The sequence below is a fragment of the Falco punctatus genome (assembly GCF_963210335.1).
Source record: "Falco punctatus genome assembly, chromosome: 2".
In the NCBI taxonomy this organism is placed as follows: Eukaryota; Metazoa; Chordata; class Aves; order Falconiformes; family Falconidae; genus Falco; species Falco punctatus.
In genome coordinates this window covers 17046058-17071361 of record NC_137581.1, presented here as the reverse complement: position 1 = coordinate 17071361, position 25304 = coordinate 17046058, and the positions used below count along the sequence as shown (strand labels likewise).

General features: G+C 39.7%; 1 protein-coding gene and 1 long non-coding RNA gene across 6 annotated transcripts in view; one reads left to right on the top strand and one right to left on the bottom strand.

Annotated features, from left to right (window-relative positions):
• The window catches only part of GRIA4 (glutamate ionotropic receptor AMPA type subunit 4), a 275697-nt gene that overhangs the window by 204643 nt on the left and 45750 nt on the right, over positions 1–25304 (bottom strand). The window lies entirely within an intron of this gene.
• LOC308059565 overlaps positions 1–25304 on the top strand; it is a 51517-nt gene extending 26213 nt beyond the window's left edge. The window contains exon 2 of the long non-coding RNA XR_013926319.1: positions 1–25304. This exon is cut by the window's left edge and continues 18439 nt beyond it. This is a non-coding gene — a long non-coding RNA (uncharacterized lncRNA).

Below are 25304 nucleotides of genomic sequence, written 5' to 3'. Positions count from 1 at the left end.
CACAGCGTATTCATGCTACCAAAATCCAAAGCACATACAAACCAAGAGCTACCAGGTGTAGTCTCAGCCATACTCACAAACATATTACAAACAAAACGAAAATCTCAGTGTAAAAGGACAGTCCTTTTATCTCAATACCACACAGGTTTGATTTCTAAGGATTAATCACTTAGCTCCCAAGAAACTATTGGGATCTAACAAAAAAACCCAAAGCATCAGTCCCCCCTCCCACATAAAAACCTCCACAACACAGTCTTGCCTCCTGCATGCAACTGTTGATGGCATGTAACTACTGTTGTAATAAAGAAAACTAATCATCCTAGAAATCATTGTCTAACAATTTGAACCACATGAGCTTATTCAGATACCTCTACCAGCACCAGATCAGGCTTTCCCTGCAAACCAGTAAGAACCTGAGCTTCCATTGTACAGTCTCCAAAGCTGACTCTCCCCTGCCTCCCACTTTGCACAGGCACTCACATTTGGCCAACTCCCCCAGCCAAAAAAACAGTATTAGAAAGAGTTGTACACCACTGATTAGGCTCTGACAGTGCTTTATACCCAGCTTGTACAAAGCAATGCAGAAGCTTGTCCTTCATGCTTATGTATGGCAATGAAAAGCAGTACAGCTTGATGAGGATCTGAGGTGACATGCCAAGACGGCACAAGGATATTTTAGGCCTTCAACTGGGAAAGTACATTTCTGATTCGCACCACAGTCAGACAGCCCACCCCAGCAAGGCTCAGAGCTGGTGCCTGCAACTACCTTGTAAGTGGCTCCTATCAGGAGGCCAGGGAGCATGTCAGGTATTAAGAAAATTTCATAATGCTCCTAACTGTTAAGTGAGCCATTGCTGACAAAGAACTGTGTAGCCAAAATATTGAGTTATTGCTCATGAGCATTTCATCAGAGACCATTTCATTTGGCTTTTAATTAGATTAAATCAAATCAATAGTGGACACAAAGGTCATCTGGTTTGTATCATTCCTCCAAAACTACAGCTTGGTGTTACTTTTATAATATATTATTCTGAGGAGATAATATTCCATTTTTAGTATTATCACTACGGTTTCTGTGACTAAATAATGATGATTTCCTAACACCAAGTAATACAACATCACATCTATTCAAAATACAGAAGAGAACAAAAGGCACTGAAAAGCCTAGATGTACTGAAGTAGTGTGCCCTGGTACATGACATCGTCTCTCTACAAAGCCTATATAATACGAATTTCAAAAGGCAAAGTAACTTTAATAGTATCTTGGTTTTACCCAATTCATAAAGACATTTTCTCTGATAACGCATTTGTTTTTCCAGAATGAACATGGATTTCTTTTTTTACTTCAAATGTGATTACCTTCCCTTGCTGCAAGAAAATATTCATCCTTATAAGACTGATACTAAGCAAGTTGTCAGTTAAAGAGTCTAGTTATGCTATCTTAATGTGCTTCTCCTACTAGGAAATATACACCACAAAGCAGGTTAGAAATGGCAGATATTTTTGCAAAAAATTTTGGAAGCAAGTTTTGCTTTGTTCATTGGAGCAAAATCTATTTCCTTTCCCCTCTTCCTTTAAAATAGTATCTTAAAATGGAGTACAATACGAATTTCAATTTTTCAGCTCCAAAGGATGAAAATACAAGCATAGAAATTTCTAAATCCAAAGGAAAAATAATCAATTTCAGTTGAAGATTTTAATTTTGCTCATTTTTCAGAATAATCTACAGAAATCCTTTGGAAAAAATACACATCTTGTTCCAAAAGTCTCTTGGCAAAAAGAAAGTACCTGGAAAAGTATCTCCCTTTTCTAGAAAACCCTTGCGCAAAAAAACTTACTAGGATTGGAACATGTAAAGTACACATACATTACGCCACTTTAAAAGCTATCTTAAAACTAATAATATAAAATATAAATTTGTTCATTTTGAAACACACACACACTTCTTACTCTAATTCAGCAGCAACACTGGAACCCTTCACTGTAACGGTGAATTCACAGACCACGTTCTGACTTCCATCTGGTTTAAACAGTACTTGTATTAATTAAAATAATCTTCAAGCAAGACAGAGCACATATTTTTTCATTCAAGAATATACTATGAATGTTAAATAAAAGGACTGAAAATTAAGCTCTCTCTTAGCTATATGTATATAATAAAGTTTCCATCTATTACCCCAAGTGAAAAAACCCCACTGTTTAGACACTTGAAAACCTCAAGGCTGTTGAAAGTTTATTCTAGCTTCAAAAGGAAGTCATCTCCAGTTAAGGCAAATGCTAGGACATTTGAAATCATAAAACAATTTATATTAATTATAATATTAATGTAAATGAATCTGTTAATTACTTTTAATTTTGCCTGAATAAAAAAAATGACTGGCATTTCAGCATTATTACTTGGCTATAACAATATTTTATGAGTCTGATTCTGGCAGTGCAACCTTAAATACAGGGTTGTCACCCTAACAGTATAATGAATTTAGGTCTTGACAGTGATTTATTTTGATTACCCTTTGTCAAGCCTACCATGACTTTTACTGAACTGAGGAAACAAGCTGTCAAGCACTTCCACCTTGGAACTAAATAAAAGTTTTGTTATACTTTATGTTAGTGAGATTTTGCCCTTGTTTCAGTATATTGATAGTAACATGTGATTTTATTTTTTTCTCTTAAATAATGTCACTTATTACTTTATTCACTTCAGCTAATTTTATGATTTTAAAATCCATCATCAATTTAGTTAATGTTACGATTTTTAAATCCATAATCAGTTTTAATTTTGAGGTATGACTTTTCTTCAACAGTGAATTCCTGGCATTATGCAGTGGCACTATCACACTTACTGCCACCTACATGGGTTAACATTGCCATACATCATCTTTACCTCATATTGTAAATCTAACCCAGCATCTTGAAGTAAAAGATTCCTTTCAGAAGTCCACAAAGTCTGATCCCTTGCAATGATACCACTACATGGAAGAAACACTTGCATTAAGTTCTTGATTCTTAAATACTATACTGACCTCCCTGAAGCTGCCTAGGTTTAGCTGTCTCCAACAGGGTCCTTCATCTACATTTAACACTGTAAGAAGCAAGATGCTTCCACCTGAGGTAGAGGCACTGAGCACCCATAACCTGAATTTCCATGTCGAGCATCCTGTCCCAAGCTGCTCTCACTATTCCTGGTACTGGAGAGCTATTGTTAGTCACGGTCCTCTTGTAAAACTGACACGATTGGACAGTCTGAATTATTGCCCAGAGCTACTTATGCTGCCCTCATTTAAGAACTGTATGTAAGCTTTTCTAATTTCTATGGCAAGCACAAGTACTAATAGCGTTTGGCAGTATATTTCTTTGATAGTTGTTTGCAGCTACAGTAGTCATCACTGTAGAGAAATGACATGTACCATGGCCCGGTATTTGAATTTTTAAAAAAAGACTGCCTATTTACCGTGCAGTAAATATTGACTTCCTATTAATGATCACTTCACGTAAATGGTACTGTCTGCCTGTAAGCTTTCTCACTGATTATACTATCTCTTCTTTAATTTGTGGTACAAGGAAGACTGAGTAACATTAAATTCGTGCTTGCATTCCAGGGAAATCTGGTGGAGTCCCACTGTCTTTTTTTATTTAAATATATATTGTCAGTCAACCTGACATAGCACAAGCTTGTTAATGTTATAGTCTATAGACACTGTGATATATACATTTTAAAGGTTTAAATTATGATTTTTACTCAATAGAGCACAAAGAGATACAATCTTTAACAGTATATGACAATTGCCTTCTAGTAAGGACTCATGAGTTACAGGATAATTCCCCTAATTTCTAGCAGTGCTTAGCCCTGACAAGTAGCCCACAGCAGCTACAGTCACTCCACCTGCAAGGTCACAGAATCAGAGAATGGTCAGGGTTGGAAGGGATCTCTGGAGATCATCTAGTCCAACCTCCTGGAAAAGCAAGTTCTCCTAGATCAGGTTGCGCAGAGTCATGTCCAGGCAGGTTTTGAATGTCTCCAGAGAAGGAGACTCTGCAGCCTCTCTGGGCAGCCTGTGCCAGGGTTCTGTCACCCTCAAAGTAAAGCAGCTCTTCCTCATGTTCAGGTGGAACTGCCTGTGCTGCAGTTTGTGCCCGTTGCCCCTTTCCTGTCACTGGGCACCACTGAAAGGAGCCTGGCCCCATCCTCTTGACACCCTACCTTAAGATACCTGTATACATTGATAAGATTCCCTCTCAATCTTCTCTTCTCCAGGCTAGTATTTTTTCCAGTGGCATGAAGTTGGACCATGCTGGTAGGGACACAGGCAGACATGTGGCTCCACCGTAACTGTCTCTTCAGCAAGCACAGGGATCAGAACATGGCAGAAGCATTTGCGAGGTATGATGTTTGCAGTTCAGCACTGCCCCTCTTCTGTTCATTTTTTTCCTGTGAGTTTTACTCAACTGGAATTTCTTCCCCTACATCTGCAACTACACTCGTCTAATCAATATGATTAAGTATGCACCTCATGGCTTAATTTGGAGTGTACTGGTGGGCACTGGTCCCAGGACATGAGAACCTATTATTTGATTTTTCAGGCACAATAAATCCTCAGTGTACAACCACTGTGACTCTAACAAAACATAAGGTAAAGCTTTAATGCACATTCTACAAAAATAATGATGCATAATGGTAAATTGCATGAAACTCAGCATGTGCGATTGTAGAGCACTCTGACGGTTGAACCTGCTTGTGGACAGTCAGCAAACACAGACATCAGTTCATAATGGTCTAAAAAAACTTTGTTGATGTTTATCAGTCAGTAAAATGAAAATATATTAAGAGTTTTAGTCAATATTTTACTTGTTTTTTTTTTTAAAGCAATACTTACTAATTAATCACTTGTTCAGATTATTGTCAAGATATTTATATAGTTAGATCATATCACAATCACACAACAAAAACTATACAAATTGCCTTTTACGCTAGAACACAAGGAATTCTTTAGAAAACAAAATATATTTGCATTCTTTTCCTACAGTGAAAACAGAGGTTTTACATACATATTTCATAACCTTGAGTTACTTTAAGCTCATGAATAGTTCAATTAAAGACAGCAGGACCGCCAACTCACTCAGCTGCTGCAACTGGGAGTGGCCACTTGGGCAGGGTCACAGTGACAGTACACTACATTTCCCACCGGGAAAGCCTTCAGTTTATTCCACAAGTTTTCCTTTTTTCCAAATTTTCCAGAGAGAGAAACTTCCCGGGTTCTTAATAGCTATGTTATGGGGTCCAAGCAGAGGTTTTCAAAGGGCTTTCAAAGCAGCAGAAAACCTGTGTATCCAGGGGACATCTCCTGAAGTATGCCAGATGTATGTGTGTTAAACATCAAGAGGAAAAGCGTGTGTGTATGAAACAGGTGGTGGGATTGCCCCACTCCGGTCCCGTTTCACTGTGAGGAGGATGTTTCTTGGATGACACTCAGGATTAAAAGTCCAGAAAGTACAAGGTGAGTGTGGCTTTATCCTGTGATGCCACAGGCAGACCCTGGGTGTTGCATTTCTCAAAGCCAGACCAGGAGTGCCAACCACTGGTGATAACATAACACCTCCTAGCATGAAAATTTCCCATCACAAACAGTCAAGGGCTTTCACTTCCCACAGGCTCCTCAGTCCTGGCTCCTTTACGAGATGGGGAGATCGGCGATAATCCTTTAAATCTCTATCCCCACTTCTGGTGTGGAGAATACCTTCACGTGGGGTCAGGCTGTGTATTTGAAAGGAGGACACCATCCAGACCAACGGGGCTACTTTGTTCTTTCTTCTCTCTTTGCAGTCTGAATCAGACCATGGATTATTTCCTCCAGTGACCAGAACTGGTGAGGGCAGAGTGACATACAGTCCCACAGCTCTCCATGCCAGTCCTAGCACACCTACCTGGCAGCCAGTAAAGGGTTTAATGCTAGCAAAAATTTACACCTGGCTGTTTGGTCAGCCCCACAACACATTCCCATAAATGTGTCGACCTTGGTTAGCATAAACAAAAGGAGCACACAGCCTTTATCAACTTTAAGGGTCCGTATTTTCCCAAGGTATTTACAGTGACTTCACTAGAAGCCTCAAACTTGCCTAAGAACTGACAACTAGGGAACCTGAGTGTAACATACACACACATGCATGCCTGCATCTGTAGACGTACAGACATATATCCACATGCTGCTGTACCTTACACTGAAGATTTTTCCTAGAGGAACCTGTAAACTAGATAGAGACAAAAGACTCGTATTCTAAAATATCTAGTGTAAAAACAGGAAAAGAAACAAAAGTATGTCTCTTGCGTTTCCCTGCTCTAAAATTCACATATTCACTTTGCAAAAATCTTGCAACAGGGAAGTACTAAGATGACAATACTTTCACAAATAAAGGTGCACCACTCAGGCACTAATTCAGCCGATCTCAAATACATGGAAAGGGATGTTACCCAGAAGAGTCATTGCCAAAGTGGTGGAAAAGGTATCCAGTTTGTCTGGACTAGATGGCTTTTCCACATACTGTCTATTCTCTTCATCGCAGTGGTTTAATTCATAAATTCCTCTCAAAATCTGAGGAAAACACAGAAATATCTGGAAGTTCCCTCTTAAACCATAAATCAAACCCCATAAAAATGCAGGCAACCACCTGAGGTAAGCCCTTACATAAACTGGAAGAGACCTCAACACACCCAGAATCCTTCCCCCCCTTAGCACTAGTCTCACTGGAATACAATAGCAAGTGCTTATGCGAATTCTCATTGAAACCAAACTAAAAAACCTGAACAGAACAGCCACAAAAAGAATTACTTACCTCCTCCATTATCTTCACTTTACAGACTTCAGAATACAGGTTAGGGGCTAAATTTTATTCTTAATGAAAGCAATGACATTTTGGGAGTACTTTTGATGGGAGGACTAGAATCACATCTGCTGTATTTCCAAATATGAATAAGCCTTGAGCTTCCTCGCATACATGTGTAACCTCAACATAACCACTTCTGAGGCAATCTGATAGCCCAAGCTGACACTGTTTTTCAATGGAACCAAAAAACCCACTTTGGACTGTACTGGACTTGGAAGGCTGCTTGTCTTCCAAACACTTTTTCTTGGCTTTCTCTGCATCTCATGCAGACCACAGACCAGATGTTTCCTCACATTAGCTGGTCAACTGAAACTGATTGATTTCATGCTCTGTTCATAACTAGGTGTTCCTCATCCTAAACGTATATTATTCGATTACAAGGAAAAAGCCTTTCACTTTATGAATTCGTTTTTAATATTATTTGTTTGAAGAGACTTAAGGAACCATTGTAACTTCTGTGGAAAATCATCAAACTCTAAACCAATAAAACAGTAACATGGAAAGCCTTATGCTGGTGACGAAATGATTTACAAAGCCAGCATTTACAGAAAGCAATTTGTGTTTGCTCTTAGAAAGAATCTTTGGGAAGTAAAACAACAAACATTAAGGATTTATGCCAGATAGGTTTGCTGAACTGCCCCAAAGCTTCCAGTTGTTCTGGGGCAGATAAAGGTTTAGAATAAAGATGACAATTCAAAAGTGCACTAAGCACCATCCTTTAAACTATCATTCTCATCTGTCTTTTAATTTAAAAGTTGAGAGGGATAAACTTTTTTCCCCGGTAGCATGGCTTATGAAATATTTTGCAATCTCCTCAGATTTCTTTGTAGCTTTGTCTTTGAATATCTTTGCTCCATGGGCCAAAGGCTCCTTAAGCGAAAACAGCACCAGCTATTCCCTCTGCCACACACCACGTCCAAGAAGTGGCTCATCACACCTCTCCTTTCTCACCTGTTCTAGTGACAATCTAGTGAAAACCTGTGCACACACAGCTGGAAGTCTTCAGGAGTGGAAAATTCATCTCACCAGCCACTACAGATTGTGGCTGGAAAATACTGTGTCTGCGTTGGCTGGTGAGTATCTGCCTTTGCCCCAATGCATGGCAGTGTTGTGGGTGTTGGCAATGCAGACCTAAACGTCCATGTCAGTAGTGCCAAAATGGAGCAATGTGCCATTATGATTTGAATTCATGGACCTGTGACAATTCCCCATGACTACCATCTTACTGGAACAACCACCTATGGATGGCAGTATTTCTGAGCTGAAACTTTATCCCCATAATACCTTTTTTTTCCTCTTTACATGGAACTAACTGCAATTTCAAAACACAAAAAGGGTTAATTTGCAGTCTGAAGAATGCAGAAATGGATTTCATCATAGAAGCAATGTTGCCCATTATCACCAAATCATAAAAAAGGAAGAAAAATACAAGGTCTGGTAGCATAAGCTAGAGAACATAGAAAACAGTTAATTTGTTTGACTTAATTCTGAGGTAGCAGTAGATGACAAAGCCTAAAACAAAAATGTATTCGCATTTCAAGGTAAAATCTTCATTACCTTTAACTGAACACGACTGCTCATTTTTTACACATTCATCTGCTCATCCATACTGTAATTTAAACGGAAATATTTTTACAGGTCATATAGTCTGCTTTTTTGACTGTAAACCTAGCATCAATAATTTCTTGAAGCTTTTTACATTTTTCTTGAAAACGCATTAATTCCTTAAAAAAAAAAGAGGAAAATAGTAGCTACACAGATCCAGCACAAAAGTCCCTTTTTTTTACCATTCCCTAAAGTAGCTAGAACATTATAAAAGCAGCACCTTAAATTGCATTATTCTGGTATGTACTATCAACTAATAATGCACATCCCTGTTCATTAGTGCTCTGCAGTACGATCACATTGGAAAGACCTCTTCCATTACTCATGCACTGCTTGTCAGCACACAGACTGGAGCAAGATTACTAATACATCTGTCAAAATTTACTGAGAATATTGATGTAAAACCAGTCTCATCCACTGTCTGCACAACCAGAAACCTGTCCGACTGAGAAAAAAAAATCTTGTTTTTCTTTTGAAACATCCTAGGTGGTAACAAGAAAAGGATGCAAGTGGTCTATCATGCCATAGTTTTAGTCTCCAATAGTCATCCAACACCTTTATTTCACACATTACCACATCTAATCCTGAAAACTAAAATTCCACCAAGGGGACATGTGCTAGCTTTGTAGTGGAGAAAAGAAGGGGGAAAAAAGGAGAAAAACCTGCACATCCAAGCAGATTTTCTTACACGACTTATATCACTTTTAAAGCAAGACAGATCCCTGCTTTTGTACCAATTTACATTAGCAGAAGTTCTCTCCCTGTCTTACCGCTTGGTATGGCATAAAAAAGCTTTTTTTTTTTTTAAAAAAAAAAAAGGCTCTTGCAAAATAAATGACATTAATTAGGTTGATATTTAACATTGAATATGAACATTTGTGGTCATTCTTGTTGTTTTCTGCTGCTTCAGAATAAACCACAAAAGGCCCCCAGTATCCGAGCAATTTTTTCATCTATCATGCATATCTTCCTAATTAGGAGGATGGTGATAAAATACAGAGTAGAATAAAACATAGGTAAAATAAAATCTAAATTATCTAATTACACTGTCTGCCATCAGAATTATTTCTTGTTTTTATTAAGTGGTGTACAAGGCTGAGATTAAAGCAAGCAAATGGATTTCTACCTTCTCAAGGAAAGTAGAGCCCTAATAAGCTGGTAGAGAACTGTAACGTTACAGGGTTGGACTGCTACAGCTAAGCACTGTCCCTGCTTGCTGCTCTGTCTTGCTTCAATGAAATAACATAAAGTACTGTCCCCACTTATTTAATAATTTGCATTTTTTGATTGTTCATACAGACATTGGAATATCCTTTAAAATAATTCTGGGCTGGGCTTACCACGAAAGTACAGTTTCCAAAAGGAAGTCTTCATATATATCCTATGTTTAAAAATTTTAGTGCAGTGGTTTCAAGAAAAGTCACAGATAGTACAGACAATTTTACTCTGTCATTTTTATTTTCTTTTTAATTAAATCCCACCTCTGCAAAGCACTATGACAAATCTAGAGTGTCTTCATGAGCTAGTTGTTCATTTGGATTTTCATTGACTGAGCAGTCACAAAAATGCTAAGAAGACAGAGAGTACTGTAGCAACTTCACAGCTGGGTAAAAAGTATTTTTTCAAAATAAATTTTTAAAGTTAATGGTATATTTTGGTGAATTTAGTATGACCCAGTCTTGTGCTACTGCTTAGATTATTCCATGCCATATACCGATGGCATACGTATTTTGACTATTTGCAAACCTGGAGTACAATGATGAGTACTACAATATAAATGTTGTCACCTGAGACTTCTGAAATAAAATTAAACCTTATGCAACTTTTCTGAAGATGCAGGAGGAAAATAGTCTGAATAACTTATTTGCAGTTTGCTTGCAATTCTGAAAATAAAATCAACATCTGCTGTTTGTTTTTTTTTTTTTTTTTAATAAAACACTTAGAAACATAGGTGAAGGTAAAAAAAGTCTGGGTTTCAGTAATTTTGGAATTTCAGAGTTTTACATTGAATTTAAAGTAGATTTCAAAACAAAAATATCAAATACTATAACTGCTACTTAACTATATGTTGGTTCAATATAACGATTCCTAAAAAGATGAGGAGAGAGGCAGGGAGAGAACAAGCTGCCAAACATACTTGCAAAATCTAAATGCATTCATGAAATTTCTCAGTATCAACAGAGCTGTATGTTTGGCTGAATTATCTTTTGGAGGAAACATTTTCTCTAGTTTAATCAGTCAGCTTGATGCAGCTTTCTGCATAAATTCTGGGAAAGCAACTGCCAGTAGCTGATGATTTGACTCCTTCCCATTTACTTCATAACTCAAAGAATGAAAGACACTGTAGGTCATGAATATGATGTCCCCCCGCCCCCCTCCCACCCCAGAATGCTGTGATTTCAGGAGGATATGAGTTCAGAAAGGGATTAGGCAAAGCCAGCAAGACAGATAAACTGATGGAGTAAGTTACCACGGCACGGATATACACACTGGTTCTAGAGATCTCTACACTGCCAGAAATTGCCCAGGTCACAGAGCAGTGGTCACCCTGTACAGGTCTTTTTTTCTGTAAATAGTCCCCAGTAGCAATTATTAGAGGCAGGATGTTGCTTAGATGGAATTTGGTCCAGGTTGCACAACTGTTCTCACGTTGCAGTGCTCTAGAATTGCTTTTCTTATTTTCCTATTTGACTCATGGCAGTAAATCCTTTCCTTCTGCTTTTTGCTCTCTTTTGTTATCCTGACTGAAAGAGACTACATTAACAACAGGTTTTGCACCACCTCCTGCATTTGCCAGCCTTTTCCTTTTAACCATTTTTCATCTCCCCATTTCGCTTTCCCCTCCTCAAAATATTTTTCTTTTTTAAAAACTAGAGAGCAAGACAAATGGCTTCCTGATTGAAAAGCCTGCTTTTGTTTTGGTTTTGACATATTTTTCTCTAAATGAAACTAAAATTTTACTTGATTACATGTCCTGCTTCACAAATCTCCAACTCTGGAAGTGGACAGTACTTTTCAAAATGAAACCCAAACTACTGAAAATGAAAACCTGCTAAAAGAAAAGAGACAAGAACCAATGTAAATTCAGATGGATGCCAATGAACTCAGTCTAATTATATCCATGTAAAAGCCACTTTTGTTCAAAACCAATTTTAGTCTAAGAAAGAGGTGTCTACATCAAAGGTCAGCAGTTTTATGTCTTGCTTTTTTTTGTTGTTGTTGTTAGGACTTTAAAAAACAAAACAAAACAAACAAAAAAAACCAAAAAATCCCCCAACAAACTACTGCCTCAACCCTGCAATGCAGGCAGAATTTTAACATTCCAGGACTGTGAGTACAGCTTCAATGGCAAATAATTTGAATTATGTTTTGGGGGTTGCGAGACAGCAGACACTCCTAAGAATTTTGCGTTACTGGAAAGTAATAAAATAGAGAGGAAATTGGGCTGGCACAATTCCGGAACTACAGAAATGCTGCTGACAGACCTATGCTCTTATCAGTCTTTGACAGGTGTGTTTAGGTTTACTTGGGTTATTGCTCTCAGACCTCTTAACCTCTCCTGAGCCCAGATCTTGCCTCTTGCAGTCAAGATCATACAGGAATGCCTGGGGCAAGTAAATAAACAGAGACCTCCAGAAAGTATCTAATTTCTCACATCCCTAATCATCCTGGCACCCCCAAAAATCTCATCACAGAATAAAATAAAAATTTTGTGTTATCTCCTAAGCTTGATGAATCAGAGCATGCACCAGGATGGCAACAGGATTCGAGTATAATTTCCCCTATTAGTTGTTTCAGCTGCAGGCTGCTTCTTTTTCAGGGCTCCCAGACAACCACAGTAGGTAACTGTGGACATGGAAACATTTGCACTAAGGGCAATTTTACTGCAAAAAGTAACAACAGATAGAACCCTGGGTTTTATTATTTTTTGACCTCCAATCTTCCTGACCTCAAAAAATACATTTTTAGCTGCCAGCTGTGCAAGTATCTTTTCCTGCATCATCATTATTATCAAAAAGCTCAGAATATGAAAAATAACTCTTTGTCGTATCCATGCACCATTGGATGACAATCTTGAGTTGTACCTTGGCATTGCCTGTTGCCTTCAGTGGGATCATTAGAGTAACATATGGGAAAGCGGCAAATAACTCCACAGATGCTGCACTAACATTCAGAAATTAAATTCTCTTTTTCTCTACAAAGTTTTGAATATATAGGATAAGGTTTTGGCCAAGATTCAAAGCAGGGAAGTTTCTAAAAGAATTGAAAATAGCTTCTGGTATGCAGCCTCTAGTTACTGCTAGTTTTGAGGCTGACTTCCTCATTTTAATATTTAATGCACATTTTTCATTTCTTGCATGGTACCCCGGAGTACAACACAGTTGATTTGGCCACTAGGGAGAAAAGTACCCTGCCCAAAAGAAACTGAGGAGAACTACAGACAGGTATTTATCTCATTGCCATTTTGGGAGGGTCAGAGCGCACCCAGTGTATCAATTCTTTTCACTAGTTCCTCAAATAGACAGAATATTGTCACTGTACCATCCTGCCACATGGTATTCTCACAACAGTCTGCCGATGTTAGCAGACAATGCAAAGCCACGGCCTCACTTCATGACAGCGGTCTGTGGGACTCCAGATTATCAGGCCAAGCTGACAGTGAAAATAAGACCCCATGGCACCACAAAATTAGAACTGTACCCAAGATCTATAGTGGATGCAGTGGAATACCCTGTCCTACCCTGCTTGCTGTGGCATCTCATGTCTGTACTTTATTCCCTATTGAGGGTAATGGGCTGTTAGCTAAGTGGAACAGTGCTATTAATGGGTCCTGTTACAATATAATGCTTCGTTAACACAGCTCTCAAAGAAATCAACAACTTCAAAACTCCCATAATCAATCCAATTTAATCTGATATATGCACTGTCAAATTGCATTTCAAAAGGCTTTTATAATACCAAAATTCAGTTATCTAGTAACAGCATTAGCAATGTTAATTTTCTAATCAGAACGCAAAATCATTAATTATCCATGCCTTCCTTAAGTAAAAGAAGCTGCAGTTCCTAATCAGTAACCCTACAGATCCTTTGATGTTTCTGAGTGGAAAGGGTACATTCTCCTCTGGAAATACCTGTGAGGCTTTCATTAGTGCTAGCATGTGCATTGAACGCTTAATTGCTTCACTGGGTCTGTCCTTTGCCTCTCCTGTCTTTGCATCTCGTGCCATCACCTACACCTGCCCAAGCCTGATGCTCAGCAGTGTGAGCAGCACTCTCTGGTGGTCCCCACTTCCAGGAAACCACAGTCAGGTGTCAGTCTCTCTAGTTCAAAGATGTCGGTTTGCAATCGTGTCTAGAGTGTTCTTATGTTAGCACATATTACACAGACAGTCTACAACTGCAATGGGATTGGAAATATCCCCCAAAATAAGAACAGCAATTTTGCCTCAGACAAAGGGTCCACCTATCTCCCGTAGTTGCCAGAAGTGAGTATTTCCCCCCTGAATATTCTCCCAGCGCTCAAATATTTACAGCTTCTGGGGTGTTTCTGAGTGGTTTGGCTTCATGGGTCTCTTTCCCCAGTGCACAGCTAATCTGTAGTTGAATCCATGCAAAGTTTCTGCATCCCCAGTATCCTTCAGAAGAGAGTCTCATATGCAAAATCCCATCATGCAAAAACCACATCTGTTTGTTTGTTTGATTTGAATCTGTTGCATACAAACATTGTTGGGGAAATGCAGTAAAAATATATGAAATACATTAATTTACATCATTATTTCTAAAATTCTGAAACTTCATCTCACTCTCTGGAAACAATTGTTTCCATACTTCAGTTGTTATTAAAAAGTCAGCAGCATATAAATTTTCCTTAAACAACAGTCCAACAACAAACAGATAAATTATTTTGAGATTAATGTGTGAGAAGCTTACACTACATATTTAACAAACCATTAAAGCAAAAATTCGAAACAGAATACTAAAACAATAGCTCAGCGACTGTTCTTGCCCTTTACAATCAAGGAATTACTTTTGCTGGGAAAAAGTGTACTTCGTGCTCCAGGAATATACTGTCTGAAACTTGATGATAAATAAGCAATTGTACATCACACACTAAAATTAAATGACAGCTTTAACGGTACTAGGGAAAATCAAACATATAGCTAAGACTATAAACTTGATCATGACAACATTATAAGACAAAAACAAGAAAATATGCATAAATTTGTTTATTTTTATACTACTAATAGATTTTCATGTAATAGTTTATCTGCTTTTTTAAAAAAATCCCTGTATTTCAGATAGAGCACTTCCAGCAAATAAAGACAACCATAAAACACAACCATCATTAAGTCTCTTACACCTTTATCTATATATATAAATGGCTCTCAAATTGTGCTCTGGCTATCAAGAAACTAGTCAGGGAATTCAGTTCCTTCCAATCCTGCTGGTAACTGGTTCCTTGGCCTCAAACAAACATCTCACTTTTCCTTCCCCATGTGCGAAATATTTGTGCTTTGGCCTGAAAAACACTGAAATACTTTGAACCCCTTGTTCATCTAAGCATTTAGAAGTATGCTTAACTTTATGCATGCACATAACTGCGATGACTTTCACTTAAATATGTTTTTGTGAAAAAGGGTGAAAAACATTTCCTCTGAGATGGGTCTTGACGAACAGTACTATCTGTATCCTGTTTTGAAAGCAGATGTATCATACAGCAATGAATACTTCCACTTGTAACTTTCAATGACAGGAGATAATTTATTTCTGAAAATGCCCCCTTAAACTCTCAGAAATGGGGAACACGAACATGCCTTGAAATAATTATTGGCACTGAATAGTTTATACCATTGATTTCCTTTCCTTCAACTTTTTGTGTATTTCCAGTTTTTAAGATAACAGATTGACGGTGGTGAGAACAGTTAGAGAAATGTAGATTTCTGCCTTTGGTACATAGATGATGAAGTTGTCAGAAACTGGACCTATGTACCCAGAAGATGCTATTGAACATACAGAATATACAGCTGGGCACTGGATCATTCTGAAACAACCAGCTGTCCCAGAAACTATAAAAGAAGGGGGGTTGGGCTGGTTCTATTAGTTTTATAAACTAAAGTTGAAACAGAAGTTGATGGTTAAAGTCACTTCATGGAATTACTGGTTCTGTAATTGGGTGAACCCACATATGTGCTCCAGCAGAAACCCTTCTGATACTTTTTTCCAGACAAAATAAACTGCCTTTGACATACAGTGACTCAATCAGGAGAAAAATTGAGCCTTATTTGTTAGAAAAGTGAGCAACAGCATCTCCTATTAGCTTTCCAGCCACTGGAGCAGTGGGTGTCCTCAGCACATCACTGGAAATCAGACCCCGAATGCCTGATGGTAAAAATGGGTAGCAAACAGCCCAGACTGCTTCTGTCCTCTGTGGCAGGAACGACGGGAAGCTCTCCTCACAGCCACTAGCTGATGAACTTTGCCTGGTTGGTGTTAAGAATTAGAGACCTTCCCTTTCACCTGCACGGACCACCTGTGATGGAGGACACCTGCCTTGCTCTGGACTTGTGCTCTGCTCATTTCTGCTGACCCATTACAGCACACTAGAAAGCAAATGCAACTCAAGTTATCTTTTGTGTTTCCACACAAATTATGAAACATTCAGAAACTTAGTTAATGGATAATACTAACACCTCTGAAATCCCCATGTGAAAGACACTGAGGAAGCCAAAAGCTTCTTTTTTTTCCTTCTTTTTCTTCCATTTGGGGAAAAATATCAGCTGTGTAGAAAAGACTAAGGAATACTTCTGAACATCATTTTATAAGCTGGTGCTTTCACAGTAGGCAATGGGTTATCTGGATTCCACTGGGACTGAGGTATCTCATAACCTCTACTTCTTTGAACTGTTTTAAAATTACAAGAACCTTTTCCATTCAAAAATGCCCTCTTCCCACCCATTAATTATGTTCCCAACTACAGTGCACGACATAAGAGTGAGTAAAATAAGTCTTGGGCCTGGGGGCTTTTTAAGTTCCTCCATGGAGGTTCATGCTCCCCCAGGCCCTCCCAATGCCCAGGTGCAGGGGCTGGAGGGGGCCAAGGAGCCTCCTGGCCAAGCTCTGGTCCAGACAGTTGAAGAACCACCACGCTTAGAAGCACCATAACATATATCCGCCACCATAGCCTACACACATCTAGTACATCATATTAGATGCCATTTTCATGGTAAGTGTTCAAAGTCACCTCCACAAGAAAAAAAGGATGTTGCAAACAAACTCAGAATTTCCATTTTCCATCTCTCACTACATCTTTCATTTAAACTGATATTTTAAACTATGGACATATATATTGCACAGGTGCTATTTATTCACCTTTAGGTTAAAAGCATTCCCAGTTATAATAATTATCTTTAATGATACAAAATTAGGTACTCATTATTTTCTTATAGCTGATTACTCCTCTAAAGCCAGCTTGATGGTTAGGCAATAGTGTACTCCGCTATCTAGACTCAAGTTACAGCTATGTATGTGATACATTGCATATACATTCATTTTCTCACATGCTACTTCTAATTTAGCCTGGGAAAGACTTATTGAAGTAGATGATTATATGTTTACAAGAGAAAGACTTGTGAAAAGTTCATTACCTAAACATGGTTTTATGTCATTAAATCAATGACATACCATCTATCTTACCACCCAAACTGATAAGCCATTCCTGGAATAGTTGTCATGAAGTCAATTAAACATATATTCAAATACAAACAGAAGGGGAATGGTTAAGTAGTATTTTATTCAATACAGCCAAAGTTTAAATGGGTGCTGTTAAACAATCACAGGAATATTTGCCACAGAACATAACAAAACATTACGGCTGCTCCTCTAGGTTTTGTGTTCAGCAGTTCACATTGTACTTAAAGCTCAGTTTCAGATTTCTGAACATTGGTGATGGATGTACATTTGTCTATTTCCAGTCTCTCTTCCCGGAACAACTTTTAGAGTTCAAGCAATATAGCTGCAGCAAGTCAAAATGGAGGAAAGAAAAATTCCACATTCTACTCCAGCATCTAGTATAAACACAGCATCTTCCATTTATCTTTCTTGTACTGCAAAGCCAGAGCTGTCTATCTGTCTACCTCCTATTAACCTGCTATTAATGAATCATAATATACTTGATAATTAAAATTTGGTGTTTATAATCCTGGCTATGCAATGGCATGATTTGTGATGCAAGGCTATCGCTCTGCGTTAAAAGCAAGGTATGCAGCTCTCCAGGTCTTCTGGCAGCATTTCAAGAAGTCTTGCTAGAAACAGTTAGCAGACATGCTCTCATGACATGCTCACAGTATATTAACCCTAAAGAGCAAGGAAAAAAACCCCACATAATTTCAAGGCATACAAACAAGCACTAGCTATTTTGCTTATTAAAAGGTCTGAAAGTTTCCCTTTGAAATCACCTATTTTTGGAGTCACTTATATTCTCCTTAGTGGTTACAATTGAGCTTTTAAGGACAGTACTCGCTGCAGTAAGCCTGAGGCTGGTATCAGTGTTTACAGTTTCCTACCTCTACAGAAGAACAGCTGATGCGCTCTCTAGCCCCACTGCCCAGCCCCCTTCCCTGCAAGGACAGAGGTGGGCAGGCACCAGGCAACTTTTTGTCCAGACCACAGCCCCAGGCAGCCAGCCACAGAGGTGGGCACTGCTCTGCGTGGGCAGCAATGGCACAGGCTACAACTTAATGCAGGTTTGCTCCAATATTCCCAAACATCTGCAGCCCCCCATGGCTTTAGTACGATCCTACCAGCTTAACCACATTATCCTAAAACCAGCCCTGCCTGTTACTTGGGTGCACGCAAGTCCCCTCCTGAGGCTGAGCTGGGCTGGGATGGCGGTGGCAGGGACACCAGTACCCCACAGAGAGGGGTACCACAAGCCCTGTGCAGAAGCACTGCCACATCTTGGGATGCCAGTGAGGCAGCAGCTCCTCCACAGGTCACTGATGACCCACAAAAAAGAATTAATCCAACACAACACCCATCCCGGTGTGCCTCACTGAAATGGATAGTACAGCTTTGTTCGTGTTCACCCACTTTGGAGTTTGAATATTATTTTTTTAAAAGATTTGTAAGATTTATACAGGAGATGCTTGGTTTTGAATGTGAGATAAACCAAACCAAACCACAACAAAAAACCCAACAAAAAAGCAAAGCCATCATCCCAAGCATATCTGAAAGCCATTAATCTTGCTCACACCTGACTGCATCACTAAACCTCTTCTTACAAAGACATGAACATTAAAGAAGACAGTAATATAAGACATTTTCTGATCCCACTATAGGAGGGCTCTCCTTCAGGTCACAGTTTGTCTATTTGACTAAAGATTGCCTTAGTAACAAATTAAAACAATAGCCACTGAATACAGCAGCCTTTCCGCTCACAGGAAAGCTCTTTGGTGTCATAGGTTTAGACTAAAGTTAGTTTCTTAGTCCTTAAAATGAAAATTAAGTAATTTTCACATTGTTTCAGTGAAAACATGACCTCAGCCTGAAGAAAGGCTTCCTCTAAGGACAAGTGCAGCAGAAACCTGGTTTTCATTTTTCACTCCTTCCCAGGAAATACTGTATCTCCTTGCCCACTTGTGCTCCATGTCCTTCTTTCCATTGCTGAGTACCAGAAGATACCATACTTGCAACAGATATTCACAGGAACATGGAAAACATGGACAGCAGGTATGACACCCCCCACCCAAAAAAGGAAATTATATAAATCATCCCTGATATCCATTCTGATTAAACAGTGTTGCTGACAGGTTCCCTTCATAAAGTTTGGTCAATGTGATGGCCCGAGAGGGAAGGGAGAAGGCAGGGTAACACCACATCGGCTGGCTCACCGAGACCTGACTCTACTTGTCTCCAGCTGCTCGTTCTCATTTTTCCAGGATGTCCCCATTACTGCCTAGCCCCAAGAGATCTGCTGTAACCTCTCGAGATCCAGAGCACGCTGTAGGTAATACCATGGACAGCAACAGAGCAGCCAGAGGGGCAGAACAAACGGCTGAAGATCACTGTCACCCTGTGAGGATGTGCACTGGGACAGGGATGACTGGCCAAACTCTGCAGCGCATGTGCACATCCTTAAATAGCGGAAAACAATAATTAAGTGTAAAGAGATAAGCAGAGCACCTAAAATACAGTTAAATATTCTAATTACTGCTCTGGGCCAAATTTCACTTTGATTTTTGCAAATTCTGAAAATTGTCTGAAGTCTCTGAAATGTCTGTAGCTTCCACACCCTGTGAGGAAGAGCAGAGCACAGAGCCAAAGCTTTGCCCCAGGAATTTCCAGCTGCTCACCTTTTTTGTTCTCACACTCAAGTGCTCTAAATAAGAAATAGGATAAATATTATCACAGAGTTATTATTTCTGTCATAAATTTTAAGAACTACCTATATGAATAACTGTAAGTCAAAGTTCTTCAGGGACTGCCATAAATCCAAAAGCTGCCCAAGTGCTAGATTTAGTGTTTCAATCATTGAATTAGCTGAAAGAAGTATAAAAATGCATGTACAGAAGGACAGTTCACTGTTAGCTATACACATTTGAACAGATTTCTAGGCAACAGTTTCAACCAGAAAGGAACAACAACTTGGTCCAAGTTATTTAACTCCCATCCATGCTTCCAACGGAGTTTCAGGATTAGCCCTGCCAGGCTGTGTGATGCCTCAAGTCTCTTAAAAGTCTCTTCCCAGAAAGCATCCCCTAAATGTTTACAGTTGGCAACAGAAAGCCAAAATAGAGTGTTTTAAAGGTATTTTAAAGTGTTTTTTATCACTTTGTCTACATACACATGGAAGAAAACAAATACGGCGTTTTTACATTTGTCTTCCTCTGCAGCTCACCATCCCAAAATGCTGTAGCATTGCCTCAGCAACCTGTCCCTATCATCACAAACCTCCTCTTTTGGTGACAAAACACTGTCAACCAAGTATATAATTTGAGATGCAAGTAACAACCCTAAGAAAACAAACAGCTGGAGGAAACAAAATTAATCTGCTGCACAAATTCTCTTGCAGATACGTGAGAGAAAGCCAGAGCACAGATATTAAGTCATAAATATGCATAGGATGCCCCGGAGGAGAAGGCAAGTCCCACCCTTGATTTGCCCCCTGTATAGTTTTGCTCATGTGGCAAAAGGAAGAGAGGATCAATGAGTGCCCTTCCCGGACAGGGGCTGTCCCGGGGTGGGGTGTAGGTGCAGGAGAAAATGGCCCCAGGAAGGCTGAGGCTGCCAGTCATTGTCCCTTCTGCTCTCCTCAGGTCCTTGTCACAGCCAAATGGAGATGGAAGTACCAGTGTACTTCTGGAGTGGCAGAAATGTAAAATACTCCTCTGCTGTGATCCTTTGGGACCACCGTCAGGTGTTACAACTTCCAGGGTATTAGATCAAAACACATATCAGGGACAAAAACATCTTCCGTTTGGTCAAGATGACCACAGAGTAAGTGAGAATTATTACAGCATAACCTCTGACATTTGCCTTCTCATACAATGAAGAATTGCTGGCTGCCTGTAAAGGCATTTTACCCAGTGTGATACGGGGAACGGCCACATTCAGGCTGCCCTCCATGGAGGTCTACTGTGGATTACTGGCTGTACAGGCAGCCAGAATTGTGGCACATCCTGGATTATAAGAAGTCTGAGACATTATTTGCCCTCAAAGTCAACCATCAGGACAACCCCATTAACTGAGGTGACAAACACAGCTTTTTCAGTCACCCATGCCACAGATGCAGGGAGATAAGTCTGCTGTGCTTCTGTCTTCTGAAAGGTTTTGGATGCTTCCATCTCTGTTTGGACCTACTAAGAGAGGTTAGAAAAAGGGGCTGGCTCCCTCTAAAATCTGGAGTTGTTTTGTGTTTTGTATTCTTAATGTGGAAAGTTTCAGGCTGGGGAAAAAAAAAAAAAAGAAATGAAAAAGAAAAAAGCATCTAGGATTTTAAATCACTTTGCTATTTTTGTCTTGGTGAAAAAACTATGCCACCAGTTTATTATGGTCACACACATCCTTAAGGAACTTATCATCATCACAGCACTAGCAACAGGTATAATGTTTTGAAAGATTGACATTGGAATTCATAATTTTAATTAAGTGTGGAGCACTTTTTTTGGGCCAGGAAAAGACCCCGAAGGATTTTATTTCAGTAGATAGAAACTGCTAACTTACTGTACCAATAATCCAACAGTTTGCAGACAATACTTTCACAGACAGGACCAGATAAGAAGGTAGCACGTTATCTTAATGCACATCTTAAGAAACCAACAGGCTTAAAGCTACACCTGTGTGCTACATTTTTGGCTGCACATCTTCAGCTCCCACTAATGCTCCTAAAATCTACATGACATGCAGTCAAGAAAGGAAAACGCCTCATGTAAGCATGCTCCCTCTGAACTGGAAAGACTGCTCTTTAATGTTCTCCCGTCTTTCATAGCCATGCACAGGATAAAAAACTTCTTCATGCTGCTGATTCCCCTCATTCACATTCTCTTTCATGACTTTATTTGTGCAGTCAGTTGCTCACAGATGTGAATAGGAAGGTGGCAGTACAGCCCTGCTTGACCATGCCAAAGATTAGAGAGCAGGAAGGTGAGGCCATGGAGAGCAGTTTCTCAAGGTGATAGTGCTGGCAGGGGATATCCACACCTTTTGAAATGGGTAATGTCATGCTGGATCTCATTTTAATCTCACAAACACTATATAAGTGCAAGTAACTGCAATAATTATTATCCTATTATTGTAACTGCTCAAAGGATTTTCTGCTAGTCTCACATTTAGCATAGCGTATGAAAGACTGACAAAGAAGATGTGATTAAGGTGTGAAGCCCTAGTGCCTGCCAGCTGCACTGAAGTGCAAAAGATTCCCATCATAAACACCAACTAAAAGAATGATTGGCTTTACGGGGCTTTTATCAGGAAATAAAAATACAGGAGTCCTTCAACATCTGTCAGAGACCCAAAGAAGAATGGAGAAAAGCAATCCAATTCATCTGTATAAACTGTCTTTTGTGGTACAATACCACCACCCCTTCCTTCCACTCACTCCCTTAAAATATTAAAGTATTGACCATGATGGAGTCTAAGGCAAGCTGAGGGGAGTAAGACAGAGATGGAAACAGGCAGTTTTTCTGAGATTGTGTAAGGATGTAATTTCTTTTCTGTTCATAACAAAGAAACAAGTATTTTATGCTCTGTCCCTTTCCTTCCTTTCCCTGCAGTAGTTAAGCTGATGATTATTTGTAATCAATACATTATAGGAGGTAACAGCACATGATGAACACAGCAGCCACAGCAGCCTGTCCCTAGGTGTGGGCAGGAAGGGGACAGACAACTCAGCCCCTGGGATGCCATCTGCTGCCTCCAGCACATTAGCGCTTCCCCAGTGGTCCAGACCTCAGGAATCACCCTGTCCACTGCTTCCACTGGTGATGCATCTTGCAGACTGCTCCTATTTTTTCATGAAAAGCTGCGGCACGTAACAGTGAAAAGCAGGGAGGGAGAGGAAGATAGCTGATAGAAAAGAACAGAATTTTCCCTCTGTCTCCCTGAACAATATTTTTTAGTCTTATGCTCTTCCACATCTATTAACTCCTACTGTACTCCACTGGACATGTGGACTAGTCATTACTTCCCCCTCCATACTAAGTTTTCAGCTTAGCACAACCACATGTGCACCTTGAAGTTTTTCAGTCATGTCAGCTCACAGCAGCCATAATCCCTAGTTCACAAGCATCAGCCACTTCCCTGCTCTGTTTTCAGCAGCAGATAATTCCCCATGCAGCAAGCAGTGCTGCACATCAGCCCTTCCTTGCTCTCAGAAACCTCCTTCCTCAACACTGAATAAAGCTGTTTCACAAATACACAGCTCCTGCTGTATCTTGAACCCCTTCTCCCACCCATCTGAGGGTGAAAGGAGGGCAAACAGCAACTTCAGGCACAAGGTCTCGAACTTGTTCCAACTCCTTACTCCAGGCAATCTGTCATATTTGAGCGCAAGGGTCCCTGAAGAACGGGGGCAGACTCACCTCCTACCCGGGCTCCAAATCATCACACACACCACCTGGCTGAACCTTGCCAATGATACGCTGCATACATGCATTTACATTAACTGTGCCTGTTCTTTTTCCAAGTTAGCTATCTGAAAACACATTGTCATTTTCCAGCTGATATTAACAGATGTAAAATAAATCATTTAAGCAAACCATTTAACGGATGGAGTGGTAGTAAACAGAACGCTGCGAGTACAGCTATAATATACCATAATTAATTGCTGAGGTCTTGTGTTGCTACTTCTCCCTGTTTTAATCACTTACGGTATAAGGAAATAAAGGGCTTGTCCTTTTCTTCCTCTTTCCACATATGCTTGCTATTCAGAATAGTGCAACAGATCATCAAAGACAGCTATGGGAACACTTCTTGTATTCCTTTATTCAGGCTTTTGCTTTCTGCAAATATTCTTGTGCATTAAATCTCATTCATCATCATGTTTGTGTTCAGGCTGCCATCTCCTCCAACACACAATGGAGATGAAACCAGGGATTTGCAAAGCTAAATTCGTAACTCGTGGTATCTTAAGCTAACAGCCCAAACCCTCCAGGTGAAAGCAGTAACAGATTCACATCCTCTGTGTCTCATAAAAAGTGAAATATGTGTAACATACATGACCATTAAGTTGTATTTGGAAGTAGACAATTCTGTGAATACAAGTAACGGCGATTACCACACATTTGTTAGCAAAAACATACCTAATGGTCTTTGAACATGTTTACTAAGCTTATATTGCTATTGCTTCAAGCCACACTCCCCACTGTGGGGTAAGGGGATGTTCTTTCTTCGGAAAGAGAAAAAACCCACCATTTGTGTCCACTGGAAGCATTTTTCAAGGAACCTGAAAAAGGCCCCAGTAAGTCCTTACATGTCTTGCCATGGCACAAGCCCTGCTACTAAGGGTGTCCCACACTGTCCCTCTGAGCAGGCAAGACATGGTACCAGCCACCCAGAACAAACCTCAGGGGGGCTCTGGGAGCTGCACAACTGTGACAACTGGATGCAAATCATGCTGATTATGGTTAATCTTTAATTTAGAGAGATACAACAAACCCAGTAAGCATTTTTTTTTCTGCTTGCTTCTTGCTTACTCTGTACGACTCCTACATTCAACACAGATAAAGACAGCGATACATCCAAATGATGTGTTGCTACACGCCAGTTTACCTGTGATTCTTTCACAGGTAATTCAGCACTGGATTTATTTGGAAAAAAAATTATAGGTTCACTAAAGAAATTAATTGAGGCTGGCTGACTAGCATTTTGTTTGTCAGACCGGGTGATCAAAATGGTTCCATCCAGCCTAAAAACACTATACTCTGTGAACAATGTTACATGCTACCCACTTTCCCGTTTATTTTGGTGACCTTTACTTTTTCTTCTTTGAAGCACTGATACTTACAGCCATGAGACAACGTTTCATCCCCCAGACTGCTTTCCTATCTTTCCTGTATCATCTGTAAAGACTTATAACCTGGATCACTTCCATATGGCATTACTCCTGACCTGCCAGCCACACACTTTCACAGGGCACATGCAGCCCTGCAACAGATGCAGATGTATGTCTTCTTATCCCCTTTTCCTTGGACATTTGCTTGTGCCTCCAGACAGAAATTGCAATTCTTATCAATATTATAATGGATCACTTACAGTATTACCCCATTGCTTTTACCACCCGAGAGAAGCACTGAATAAGGATACTGATATATGAAAAAAAAGAA